Raw genomic sequence first — 13699 nt, forward strand, 5'->3', positions numbered from 1 at the left:
AAATATTTGCAAATATTGTACTTGTATTTTATTTCTTCAAATCAATCATGTTGAGATAATCTTGAAATAAAGATGAAACACAGAATATATAATTTTGGTTTTTCAGTTTTCTATCACAGAATATTATTTCTTTCATATATAATACTATACATATCAATCCTTGTAAAATAAAATTAGCAATTAATAAGTTGTTAAATAAAAAAAATGAATTCAACATATTAATACAAATCTTTCAGTAACAAGAAAGAGGATGTTTCACTTAAAATTATGAAATATTAATATTTTAAGCCATGTTTTTAAATTTAATTTAAAGTTTATCGGCTATAATTCCTGCCTATTAATCAGACATCAAATTAATAATTAGTAATAATTAATTAGTAATAACTAGTAATGTTTTAACAAAAATATGACTGAAATATACTCTAAATTAGGAATATGATCACTCAATATACAAATGCTGTTTTAGTTGATTTTATATCAAATTATAATTATTTCTAGCTATTTAGCAATAAGAAAATATAAATGTATCTAAAAATCTTAATCCTGACCAAAGTTAGCCTACATTATTGAAGATATGCTTATTATATATGTATTTCTACTAAATTATTTGTGTGATTATATAGGGCCACAAATAAAAAAAAGAAGATATTTTTCAAAATTTAACATGTACATAAAACTGAATAGATTGTTAGAAATGATATCAAACACATTTATAGTGTTATCAGTATTCATCTTAATTGAAACCATTTCTAATTTCACTTAGCAATAATGTCAAAGCAAAAGTAATAACTGTACAATCAAATTTTATAAACTAATTCTATGGATATTCTCTAATAAACTGAGTGCATTTGGAAAAGTTTGATGAAATAAATGGAAAATGAATTAAATTTTTTAATTTTAAGATAAATGAATGTATTTCTTTCACACTTTTTAATAATTAACATAATAATGCGCAAAATCATTAGTTATTTACCTAGTTTCACCTATGTTTTCGTTGCTTAAAAGTAAAAAAAAAAAGTGACAGAGTTGTTAGCACTGGTACAGTTTGTGACCGTGATAAAACCAACTTTTCATTAATATCTTCTGAATATTTATGAAAACAGCCGGAAGTTGATGAAGCATTTAGCCAATCAAATTGTGATACAGCAGGCAACAATTTTCAATTGCGACATGAGTAAATCATATAATCCGTTCACACTAATACCAAAATCTTCAAAATTTTGGAAAATTTAAAAAAGAAAAGAATTCTTGAATATCCTAACCTTCAAATAATCTAAGAAACCATTTCTTTTTATTCACCCGAACCTTAAACTAAGCCTAACCTAATTGAACTGATTCAAAACCTGAAACAATACAAAAAACAAATCATTCAAACAAAACACTAATAGTTAAGCTTAACTTTCTTGTAACAAAAAAAAACTTTCATGCAAAAAAAAATGTTTCATTATATTTTCTTTATCAAAAAAATAAATATTTTTCCATAAAATTTTACATACACTGTTTTTTCTTGCTTTAAATGTTGTTTCATCACTTTTCCTGTTTGATAGCATTACCTCCTTTGGATTTTGACACTGTGTCGTTTTCATTTGACATCTTCCGGCTAATTACAACAAACAACCAGAAGATGCTAAAGAAAAGTCGGTTTTAGTCTGAATTACAAACTGTACCAGTACTGTATTGTTTACTAAAAAAATGGAAATCAATTAAGTAATAAAATTATTTTGTGAATTTGTTTTAATATTTGACCCACATTGATTAATAGTAAAAAATAAATAATGTGTAATTAATGTGAGACAGAAAAACATACATGCACACAGCATAAACAGATATGGTTTAAATCACATAAATTAATTTATATATATTTATTTTTGAAGAACTCTAGGGAGATCATAGTCATTATATTGAGTTTAATGTCTATTTTACATGCTTGGTCTGTATAATTGCACACATTAACTTCCCTTTAATCTGTTCTGGTGAGTACAGAAAAATATCTCCACCTTAATAATTTTCTTAGCTGAAATAAGTATTTTTAGAAAGAAAATATATTCACATTATAACATAGTGGAAGGAAAAAACAAAGATAAACTAGTCTGAATCAAATATTGATATGTCAGATAGATTTGCTATTTGGGCTTTTGACTTTGAAAATCTAACTTAACTTTATATGTTAGATAATCAATTTTTATAAAAACCAATATATTTTTTGCTTGTTCAATTTAAAATACAAGGTGTGCACAACTTTACCATCTTTATTACCTTTTAAAATCTTTGATGGTCAAAGTTAATGTACCTTCACTGATGATGTGCAGCAAGACATGACTGAAGCAATACATTTGGTCATATGATATATGCTGCCGTCTGGACAGAGTTGGATTATTGCATTATTATTTGTAAAGTTTGCAAGGTGGAGGTGCACATCAGGTGTGTTTGATGTTAAAGAATACCACATATTAGGTTGGTGTTAAAACAATATCGTTTTCTCACATGTTACTTTTATATATGATTTCTTAATTAATTCATTGATATATAACCATGTTATATATCATTTTGAAGTGCATTTTTCGCTTTATCGAATCATATTATTCGTTACTGTTCTCAATTTCTTCATTCATTTTTTGGAGGCTTTTTGACAGCAAGGACAAAATTCAAATCTGCATGATTTTCTCAAACTAGGTCGAAAAGCTGCCAAGACAGCTCGTGATATCAATGATATGTTTGGCCCAGGAACCACTAACAAAAGTGTAGCACAATGGTGGTTCATGAAATTTTGCCATAGTGATGAGAGCCTTGCGGATGAAGACAGTCACAGCCGGCTGACTGCGGTTGATAACAAACATTTGAAAGCTTTAATTGAAACCGATCCTCACAAAACCATGAGAAATTGCTGTTGAATTCGAGGTCGACCACTCAACAGTCATTCGCCATTTAAAGCAAATAGGGAAGTAAAAAAAAGTTGGATAAATGGGTGCCGCATGAATTGAACGATAATCAAAAAATTCATTGTTTTTAGGTGTCTTCTACGCTCTTTCTGCACAACAATGACGACCCATTTCTCAAGCGGATGGTGACATGTGATAAGAAATGGATCCTCTATGGCATTCGGTACAGTGATTGGATGCCGAAGAAGCTCCACAACACTTCCCAAAACCAAAATTGCACCAAAAATGGTTATGGTAGCTGTTTGGTGGTCTGTGGGCAGTCTCATCCATTACAGCTTCTTGAATCCAGGTGAAACGATTACGATGGAGAAGTACTGCCAACAAATTGACGAAATGCACCAGAAGCTCCAATGTATGTGCCTGGGATTGGTCAATATGAAGGGACCAATTCTTCTCCATGATAACGCTTTCCCGCATGTTGCTCAACTAACCCTGCAGAAGTTGAACAAATTGGGCTACAAGACGGTCTCATCCGCCATATTCACTAGCCTTCTCGCCCACCGATTATTATTATTTCAAGCATCTTGACAACTTCCTGTGCAAAAAATGCTTCAAAAGCCAAGATGATGCTGAATCGGCCTACAATGACTTCATCGCTTCCAAAACTCCAGATTTCTATGTTAATGGCATAAATTAACTTGTTTCTCGTTGGCAAAAATGTGTTTATTCTAATGGTTGTTAATTTGATAAATAAATTTATTATGAAAGGAGTTCTGATCTTTTGAAGTTGAATGTCAAAAAACAACATTATTTTTGCACCAATCTAATATGTTTTCACTGAGATGTAAGGAGCTACTGTGAATTAGGGGCCAGATTTATAAGGGGCATGATAAGTGGGGAATTGCACAGCAAGATATTTGTTCACATTATATTTCTCTATGTTGGCACAGTCTGAGAAACAAGGGGCAGCAAGTAAATTCCAAAGCTATTAGAGTAGAAAGTTTTTCAGCATCTGGGAGTCTCTAAAGTTAAAGAGTGGAATTTGCAAGTAGTTGGGTTGATCAGAAATATTTATGTTGAGGGGACACAAATGCAGTAAGTTCGTCAAAACACATCTTGTTTTGAGAGCCTTTAAGTGCAGCCACAACATGTAAGAATAGTACAATAAATATGAGTTCCATACTTGTTGGAAATTAAAGTTTTGTGTGATCAGCTTATATAATGAAAACCTTTTTTTTTTTTTAATCACTGAATTATAAATTACTTGTATCATTATATTAACTCAAAAAAAAAAAAACTAAGATTTATATAGTTTTGTTAAAAGATTGAATATAAATTATTTGAAACAAAACAAATATAATTAAGAGAAGATGAAGGCTTGTTTTATTTTTTTATTAGGTATTCTAAAATTTAAATGACACAAAGCTGTGTCAGAAGGTAGATTTTCTACTAAATGTGGTTTTAGACTGCAACAACATGACAAAATGCTGTGTTGCCCATATCGTTCCTTGCTACAGTAGTATCTTTAAAAAAACAAGCCATATCAATGGCAGCTTCTGTTATCATAATTATACAGCCAAAAAAAGAGAGAGTAAGAAAAAGAAATTCACTTTTTATTATGATTAGAGTTTCCTATCAAATTGTGTTATTAAAATAAGTGATTAGAGGAACTTTTAGTACAAAAATAATTTATTCTAAATTAAACTCTAAATATTTGTATATCTTATTCATATATTTAAACTTGGACATTGGAGGAGGGGGGGTGTTTTTTGGCTGCAAAACACCTTTGTCAGTAAAATTAATTTTTAAAAATCTAATTTTTTATTATTATTTTTCTTCTAAAATATAAATATTTCAGAATAGCCATTTACTTTTTTTAGCATGGGTCAAAAATTTGCAATTTGCTCAAATTTCTCTGTAAATGCAATTATTTCTACTCGGAATAATTTTGCAAGGAAGAAATCTTTTTTATTTCAACAAATGTCTTCTTTTTTTTTATCAGCAACAGAATTTTGCTATCTATATATATAAAAGTGAAAATGTATGTATGTATGTGTGTATGTTTGTATGTCTGCTAAAAACTTTCGACAGACACGACGAAAATTCACACACTCGGTATCATATCGAAGCCCCATCCTTCGCTCGAAAAATATTGAAAAATTGTCCAAAAACGTTAATTTTTTCACCCCGAAATTGACAATTTTCGATTGGGGGGGGGGGAACAAAAACGGTCTTCTCGTGACGATGAGCGGTTCTACGCATGCGCCAGATGACGTCATGACCTGATTTGCTTTAAATAGTTGAAAAACTGGACAAATTTCATGTATGTCGCGTTAGGTCAGTCGATTAGCACGTTGGTGCATTATCTAAACGTTTTGGGTTCAAATCGTGGTGTGAGATGTCTTTTTTGTTTTTTCGATTTTTTAAATTTAAATATTGAACCAGTGTTATTTAAGCCATTTTTCACGTAACGTTCGTTTTTCTGTTTTTTTTTTTTTTTACTTTGCTTATCCACCCCCGACCACACCCCCCAAAACACCCGGGTACCCACCAATTTTTTAAATTTTAATATCGAAATAGGCTTATTCAAGCCATTTTTCACGTGTTCGTTTTTCTGTTTTCATCGTTCGTTTGTCTTACGTTAGTGTTTTTTGTGGGGTTTTTTTTCGATGTTTTGATTACCCCACCCCCTGCTTAATTAAAATGTTGTTTTCTTTTTTTACTTGGCTTATAACAAAAAAAAACCTACGTCGTCGTCGTAACACTCGACGACTTCTGGGCGCGCACCTGTCAATCTGGTTCTTACTTAAATAAATTCAAACATCTTTCACTAACTCATTCTGGCTGGCCGATTTTATTTTCAAACTTCGCCTCAGGGCTTCGGTTTCGATCCTACACCCCCCCCCCCAGCCCGGGTTCTTTTTTATTTAACACCACACATACCTACAAACACCCGGGCAACGCCGGATACCCCCCGCTAGTTATTATTAAAATAAATAAATAATAATAATAATGTACGATTTCTTTAATAATACCAAATAACTTTAAAAAAATGATATGTTCATTCATATAGGAATTACCATAGAAATAAATAATTACTCAAAAACTTAAAAATTTTCATATTAAAATGCCAGATAAGTACAACTAATAGTCAACAAAAACTTTTCTAAAGTTTTCTATTTATTTTATATAGTTTACAAGATTTTGAAGTTAATGCTATTTTTTATAAATAAAAACAGCATTGCCTTGATGCCCTTACTCTTAAAGGATCCAAGAAAGAAATTTGAATCTACTAATCCATCTATATATATAAAAGCGAAAGTGTGTGTGTGTGTGTGTGCATTTTGTGTATGTCTGCCAAAGGCTTTTTTCGCCGGGCTTCTCGGTCGGCTCACTCCTTCTAAAAACTTTTTATATAATGTCTAAATCATAATATCTACAACTTAAGAATGGGGGTCGCGGCTATCTTTAATTTGCCTGACTTTTACATGCTATTTTCAAGATATTTTTCAATCACCACATCTTCGTTACGCTTTTCAGTATAAAAAAAGCAAATGATGGGGCAGGGGAAAACGGCTTGCAGCGTAAAACTAAGTCAAACATCACGCGACTTAGCTTTCTCGCACCTATCAATTTCACTTTATAAACATTACCTTAAGACTTCTCACTTATCACTTCCTCTCCCCTTGTGGCCGAGATGGTAAGGTCTCGGGTTTTTTTTCATTTTGTTTCCACCTTTGCGTCAAGGCTTTTGGGTTCAAGCCTACCTTCCTACTAAAACTTTTTTTCTTTTACACCTCCAAACACCAAGCCAACATTTTTTTTTAAACTGCATTGTTTTGATCTACCCCCACCAACACACACACCTCACAAACGCCCGGGCAACGCCAGGTACTCCCCGCTAGTCTATAATATAAAAGCGAAAATGTGTGTATGTGTGCATTTTTTCTGTATGTCCGCCAAAGGCTTTTTTCGGGGTGGTTCTCAGCTTGCTCATTCTTATAACTTTTTATATGCTACCGAGATGATAATATCTAAGATTTAAGAAATGACTCGGTGTGTATCTTTAATTTGGGTAATTTTTACATGCGATTTTCGCCATATTTATTGGCCCACGCGTGTGTTGGCTTTTCGGTATAAAAAAGCGAAACTGAAAAAAAAAAAAACCTCAGCTGCACTCATGCTTTGATCAATGTCGGTGAAAACCATTATATCAGACAAGTTAGGGAGAGAAAAAATAAAACCCCCCAAAAAAACTATCTCGCAGAAATAGTTAATTCCGGAATAGCGTGATGTTTGACCTCGATTTGAACTCATTCATTTTTTAATCGCTAAATTTAACGTCTTACATTGCTTCTGTCGGTGTAGCGCAGGTGTATGTCGTCAGCCTATTGGCCTCAAGGCTCCGGGTTCGAGTCTACCTGCCCCCCCCCCTTTTTTTCATTTACACCTACAAAAGATTTTTTTTTTTCATTTATAAAATCACTGTTTTTTTTGTTTTATTTTTTAAGAAGTTTAACATTGTTTTTTTTATATTTAAACGGGGATAAGTTTCCATTTTGATCTGCTTTACCCCCCTCCCAACACACACATCTCCAAACACCCGGGCAACGCCGGGCACCCCCCGCTAGTCTATAATATAAATCTCACCTATCTGTTTAAATGTATGTATGTTTGCCTAAAACTTTCAACAGAGGCAACGGATTTTCACAAGTATCATTTTAAAGCTCGCCGCTTCGGATGACAAATATCGAAAAATTGGCCAAAAATATTAATTCTTTCACCCTCAACGGAGCACTTTTGTACAGGAAGGGTCGATTTTTTTTGCTGACATTTTCTGCAAGTCATTCAACCCTCGCATTCACAACGTCGCTTAAAAGGCGTTATTTCAACCGCCCGTGACGTCACAACAGTAAGCACATCGGTAAAACAGTTTTTTTTTCCACCTCTTTTTCTTCTGGTACATTATGGGTTCAAAACTGCTTATACTCCTATATTTTTTTTTTTTGGATTTTCCTTTTCTTTTTTTTTTTTTTTGCTCAACTAACACCCTTACACACAGATCACCTTCCTTTTCTCTTTTTTTTTTTGCTCAACACACACCTCCAAACACCCAGGCAACGCCAGGCACCCAGGCTAGTGTATTATATAAAAGGCAAAATGTGTGTATGTGTGTCTGTATGTCTGCCCCAAAATTTCGACAGATGCGTCAGACCGTGACAAAATTGTTATCGTTTTAAAGCTCGGTCTCTCAGACGACAAATATCGAAAAATTGGTTCAAAACATTAATTCTTTCACCATCAACTGGGCCATTTTTTACAAAGAGGGGTCATTTTTTCATCAACATTTTTGCAAGTCATTCAAACCTCGCGTCAACAACGTCGCATAAAAGACATTATTTCAACAGCCCGTGATGTCAAAATCACAATGGGTGCATTGATAAGACCGTTTGGCGCGTTATGGGTTCGAGCCTGCCTACTACTTTTAATTTTTTTTTTTTGTGCTTGGAATTTTGCTTTTTTTTTTTTTGCTCAACCAACACTTACACACACCTCCACACAGCTGGGCTAGTCTATTATATAAAAGTGTGTGTGTGTGTGTGTGTGTGTATATGTGTGTGTGTGTGTGTGTGTGTGTGTGTTTGTATGTCTGCGGAAAACTTTTAATAGACGCATCAAACCGTGACAAAACTGGTACCGTTAGAAAGATGAAAAATATCTAAAAATTGGCCAAAATGATTAATTCTGTCCTGGTTAACTGGGCCGTTTTTGAACGGTGGGGTCAGTTTTTACGTCGATATTTTTACAAGTGATATGTCTACCAAATTTATAAAATGTTATTTTGAAGGCCTGTGACGTCATAAGTCACCATGGCTAAGACAGCTAGCGCATTCGCTTTTTTCACCTCCTTTTCTTCTTTCACATTATAGGCCTGAGTCTGCATGCCTACTGCAGCTACTTTTTTTTTGGCACTCGCACCAGCATTCGCTGCTATTCTGATTGAAGCATTTTTTTTTTTCTGAGGGCTGGTTGTTTAATAGCCTTGGTATATCACCTCTATGCCTCCAGGCAATACCAGATAGCCATGCTAGTCTAATATATAAAAGGGAAAATGTGTGTTAGTTTGTGTGTGTGTGTGTGTATATCTGCCGAAAACTTTTTACACACATATCAGACCGTGACAAAATTTGTATCGTTAGAAAGATCAATCTCTCGAATTAAAAATATCTAAAAATTGGCCAAAAAGATTAATTCAGGTCAACTGGGCATTTTTTGCAAGAAAAGGTCAGTTTTTGTGCCAACATTTTTGCAAGTCATACGCCGAACAATCTCAATGTACGACCCATCATGACATCATAAGTCATCCTGGCCGTGACAGCTAGCGCATTAACTTTTTTCACCTCCTTTTCCTCTTTCATGTTACAGGTTCAAGCCTGCTTACTGCGGCTAATTTTCTTTTTTTTTTAACTCGCACAAGCACTCACTGCTAGTTGGATTGAAACAATTCATTTATTTTTTTCTTTTAGAGCTGGGGGGGGGGGGAGTCTCAATATCCTTAGTATACCACCCTTCTCCACCCGCACAATGCCAGGTAGTCATACTAGTCTAATATATAAAAAGGAAAATTTTTGTGTGTGTGTGTGTGTGTGTTTGTATGTCTGCCAAAAACTTTTGACAAACACATCAGACCATGACAAAATTGGTATTGTTAGAAAAATCAATCTCTTAGACAAAAAATACGTAAAAATTGGCCAAAAAGATTAATTCTGTCTAGGTGAACTGGGCCATTTCTTGCAAGGAGGGGTTACTTTTTGCGTCAAGATTTTTGCAAGTCATAGACCTCGCAATCTGAATGTATGTTTAAAAAACGTTATTTTGGCCCGTTGTGACATCATAAGTTGTCGTGGCTCTGACAGCTAGTGTGTTAGGTTTTTTCACCTCCTTTTCCTCTTTCGCACTACAAGTTCGAACCTGCCTACTATGTCTAATTTTTTTTTTTTTTTTGCGGTCACACGGGTACTCTCTGCTATTTTGATTGAAGAAAAGTTGTTGTTTTTTTAGGACTGAGGGTTGTTTAATATCCTTAGTATACCAGTTCTCTCTACTTGGGCAATACCAGGTAACCATGCTAGTACATTTATAAATTTGAGCCAGTTAAAAAAAAGAAGCTCTCATTCACTATCACTTTTTTGGTTTGTCTTGATTGCACGAAAGTGTATGATTTTATTTTCAACCGAATAGGTCTGCTTAATGAAGATCATCAAACCTAGGAAACATTAATTTTATAATAATCCTTCCCATAATGTATTTCATCTTCAAGAATATGATAATAAAAGTTTAATTTATTTACATTTAATTTACTTGGGATATTTTGAAAACAATAACCAAGAAAATAATTTTACAAATGAATATATGTATTTAAAAATGAAAATCAGTTTTGGAATAAAATCAATTGGATGTCTTATGAAATGTTAAAATTCCAAATTGCATAAATACTTTAGTTTGGGGGAGGGGGGGGGGGTAAAAAAAAAAAAAAAACTCTCAAATATTTCAACTTTTAAATCTATAAATAATAAAAAACTAAATAACTATTAAAATATTTCAGTTTCAAACTGCCAAAATGTGCATACCGTCTTTTTTCTTACCTAAATTATAATTTTTTTAAGAGGATTTGGAAATTTAAATTTATTCATTAAATTTTTCTATTTAATTAATGATTTTAATTTATTCTAAGTTTTAAAATTTTACAAATCATATTATTTATATTTACACACAATAATATTATACTTAGAATATATCAGTTATGAAGATCATAAATCAATGGATAAAAGCATTCATATAAAAAAATGATTACAATAGATATTATGTTTCAAAAATTTTTTGGATGATTTGTATTATTTTGATTATTCGGACTATTATTCGCATCTTGGATGTTATTCTCACATTTCAGTTCATGTAACCTCCAACCTGCTTTATATGTGCCTTGTCAAACACTGAAATCCTTATATAATAATAATAATCTATATATATAAAAGCGAAAATGTTTGTGTGTGTGTGTGAGTGTGTTTGTATGTCTCGCAAAAACTTTTGACACAGGCCACGGATTTTTGCCACATAGGTATCATTTTAAAGCTCCAACCTTCACCCGACAAATATCGAAAAATTGGCCAAAAACATTAATTCCTTCACCCTAAAATCATCAGTTTTGTACAGGGAGGGTGTTGCAAAAAATTGTTCCTTCATTTTCTGTTTTCCACGACTACTGCGACCATGACGTCATGTTTGACCTAGAAAACATTCATGTTAGTTTAACGTGCTTGTTTTTTTAACGTTTCATTTTGTCACTACTTAGTTGTTTGTCTCTTTGGTGTATGCGTAACATGTCAAGCTTTTGTTTTTTCTGCCTTACCCTCAAGGCTTCGGGTTCAAGCCCACCTTCCGACCAAAACTTTTTTCTTCTTTCTTTTACACCTCTAAACACCGGGGCTTTTTCTTAACCCCCCACCCCTACACACACAATGTTGTTATCTTAAGATTGCATGTTTCTTCTTCTGATTTTTTGTTTTGTTTGGGTTTTTTTTTTTTTTTTAACAGGGTTATTACTTACCCCCCCCCCATACACACACCTACAAACACCTGGGCAACGCAGGGTACCCCCCCCCTAGTCTATTACATAAATCTCATCTGTCTGTTTGAATGTATGTATGTATGTCTGCCTAAAACTTTCGACAAAAGCAACGGATTTTCATGAGATCAGTATCGTTTTGAAGCTTGATCCTTCAGACGTCAAATATAAAAAATTGGCTAAAAACATTATTTCTCTCACCCTTAACTGGCACTTTTCTACAAGGAGGGGGTCGTTTTTTTGGTCGATATTTTTGAAAGTCATCCCCTCTTTTCGATTGACTAGCCTTAATTTAAACCTTCACCGCTTCTGGTTTGGCAATAGACGCAACAACAAAGACGTCACATTTTTATTTCACATTCTTTTCCTCCTTTGCAGTATGGGTTTGAGACATCCTGCCTACTACCACTTTTTTTTTTATTTGCTCAACACACACCTCCAAAGACCCAGGCAACGCTGGGCACCCAGGCTAGTTAGTTCTAAGTGAGGCTTCTGACGTTTGAAGATTTTCCAATCATCAGTCCAGGCGATACTAAGGAACCAAATACAAATTATTTAAAACTTTTACACAGGCATGGTTGACAGAATAAAAGCAAGTTATCCTATTGATTAAATAAAATCTTTCTTTCATTAAAGAAAGTTTTCTGGGTCAGAATCCATCAAATTTATTGTTGACTTGTTTTTTACCTTGAAGTAGTTTTGTTTTTAGCTCCTCAAGTTTGAGAAGCCATGCATGAAACAGGGTAGAGGTTACCGACCAAAATATTGTAATAATAACATCCAAGATAAGAAGAGTAGTGTGAATAATCCAAATAAACTAGAATAGATGATCTGGAAGAGATACATTTGATGAAAAATAATGATGTTTTAAATACCTCATCTGAAAATAAAAACTGAAAATACATTAATCAGATGTAAACGTCATGAAATAAGGATTGCTTTTAAAAATTAAAAATTGCCCCCCAAAAAATAAAATAAAATAATAATAATTTAAAATCAATAATAAAAAATATTTGAAATGCATTTAAAACAATTTGTGAAAAATAGATTCTTTCATTGCAATTCCATTGATTTTCTCTTTTAAGATTTAAGTATAAAATTTCAATGGCATGTTTTTTTTTACTTTTCAATGGAATTGAGTTTGATAACAATTATTTGAAATATGAACTTTACAGAAATAAGAGGTTACAATTAACAAGTTTAGATTGTAAACAATATAGATGTATAAAATTTTGTAAGAATTTTATCAGAGCAATCCGTAAAGCATGCTCGAGCATCTGATTTCATTACTCTAGCCACCGAGGAAATTTGGGGATTTCTGATGCAGGGAAACTTTCATGACACAACACTACCAGTAATAAGGATATCTAACACCAACTATTTCAATGACAGTGCAAAGTGTTAACAAAAGAAAAGCAGTCATACATACAAAAGGACAAATTTACCAGTGCTAAATGTATATAACTAAGCATTCCAACTGTTTACTTATAATGCCTCTTTGTGTATCTCATGTTTTAATCAATTATCTCATATCAACTTTAAAAGAAAAAAGAAATCTCACATAATATATAATAATTTATACAATTTATAATAAACCGGTTAGTTGTAATTTTTTAATCAAAAAATAATGAATTCTTGTAAAAACATTTTTTACATTTTACTTTCAAAATTAAAATAATGAACTTAAAAAATTCGCTAGTCTACATCCTATTTATTAGAAACAAAAAAAACTACTCACTATCAATGGTTATTGATATAGCTCTAATTATTCTTTTTAAAATGTATAACTTAGATTACACATCTTTAATATAAATCTATTGTAATTTAAAAACTATAAGTTTTTATTTTAATTACCTCACTTGCAAATTAATTTATTCATTTTTAAAATCATTTCATTATTAATGTTGATCGATAAAACCATGGCATATATGAAATATATATGAAAATATGACAATAAAATCACAAATAACACCAAAGATCAATTTATTATAAACTGTTTACAAAATAGTTATGCAAATTAAGTATACAAATAACTGTGTTTGGGTCTTTACTCTCTTCTATATATACCATATTTCAAAAGAGTATGTTGTATTGATTTAAATAAATTAAAAGACTATGTTGTATTATTGATTTTAAAAAAATATTTTTATGGTAATATAGATGTGATAAATGGAAAAAAAAATTTCATTTGGAA

General features: G+C 32.3%; 1 protein-coding gene across 27 annotated transcripts in view; it reads right to left on the bottom strand.

Moving 5' to 3' along the window:
• The window catches only part of LOC145297875 (inositol hexakisphosphate and diphosphoinositol-pentakisphosphate kinase 2-like), a 375735-nt gene that overhangs the window by 213083 nt on the left and 148953 nt on the right, over nt 1-13699 (bottom strand). The gene's annotated exons all lie outside the window — the stretch shown is intronic.

Source organism: Euprymna scolopes, chromosome 2 (genome assembly GCF_053919585.1).
Source record: "Euprymna scolopes isolate OS-2025 chromosome 2, ASM5391958v1, whole genome shotgun sequence".
Taxonomy (NCBI): Eukaryota; Metazoa; Mollusca; class Cephalopoda; order Sepiida; family Sepiolidae; genus Euprymna; species Euprymna scolopes.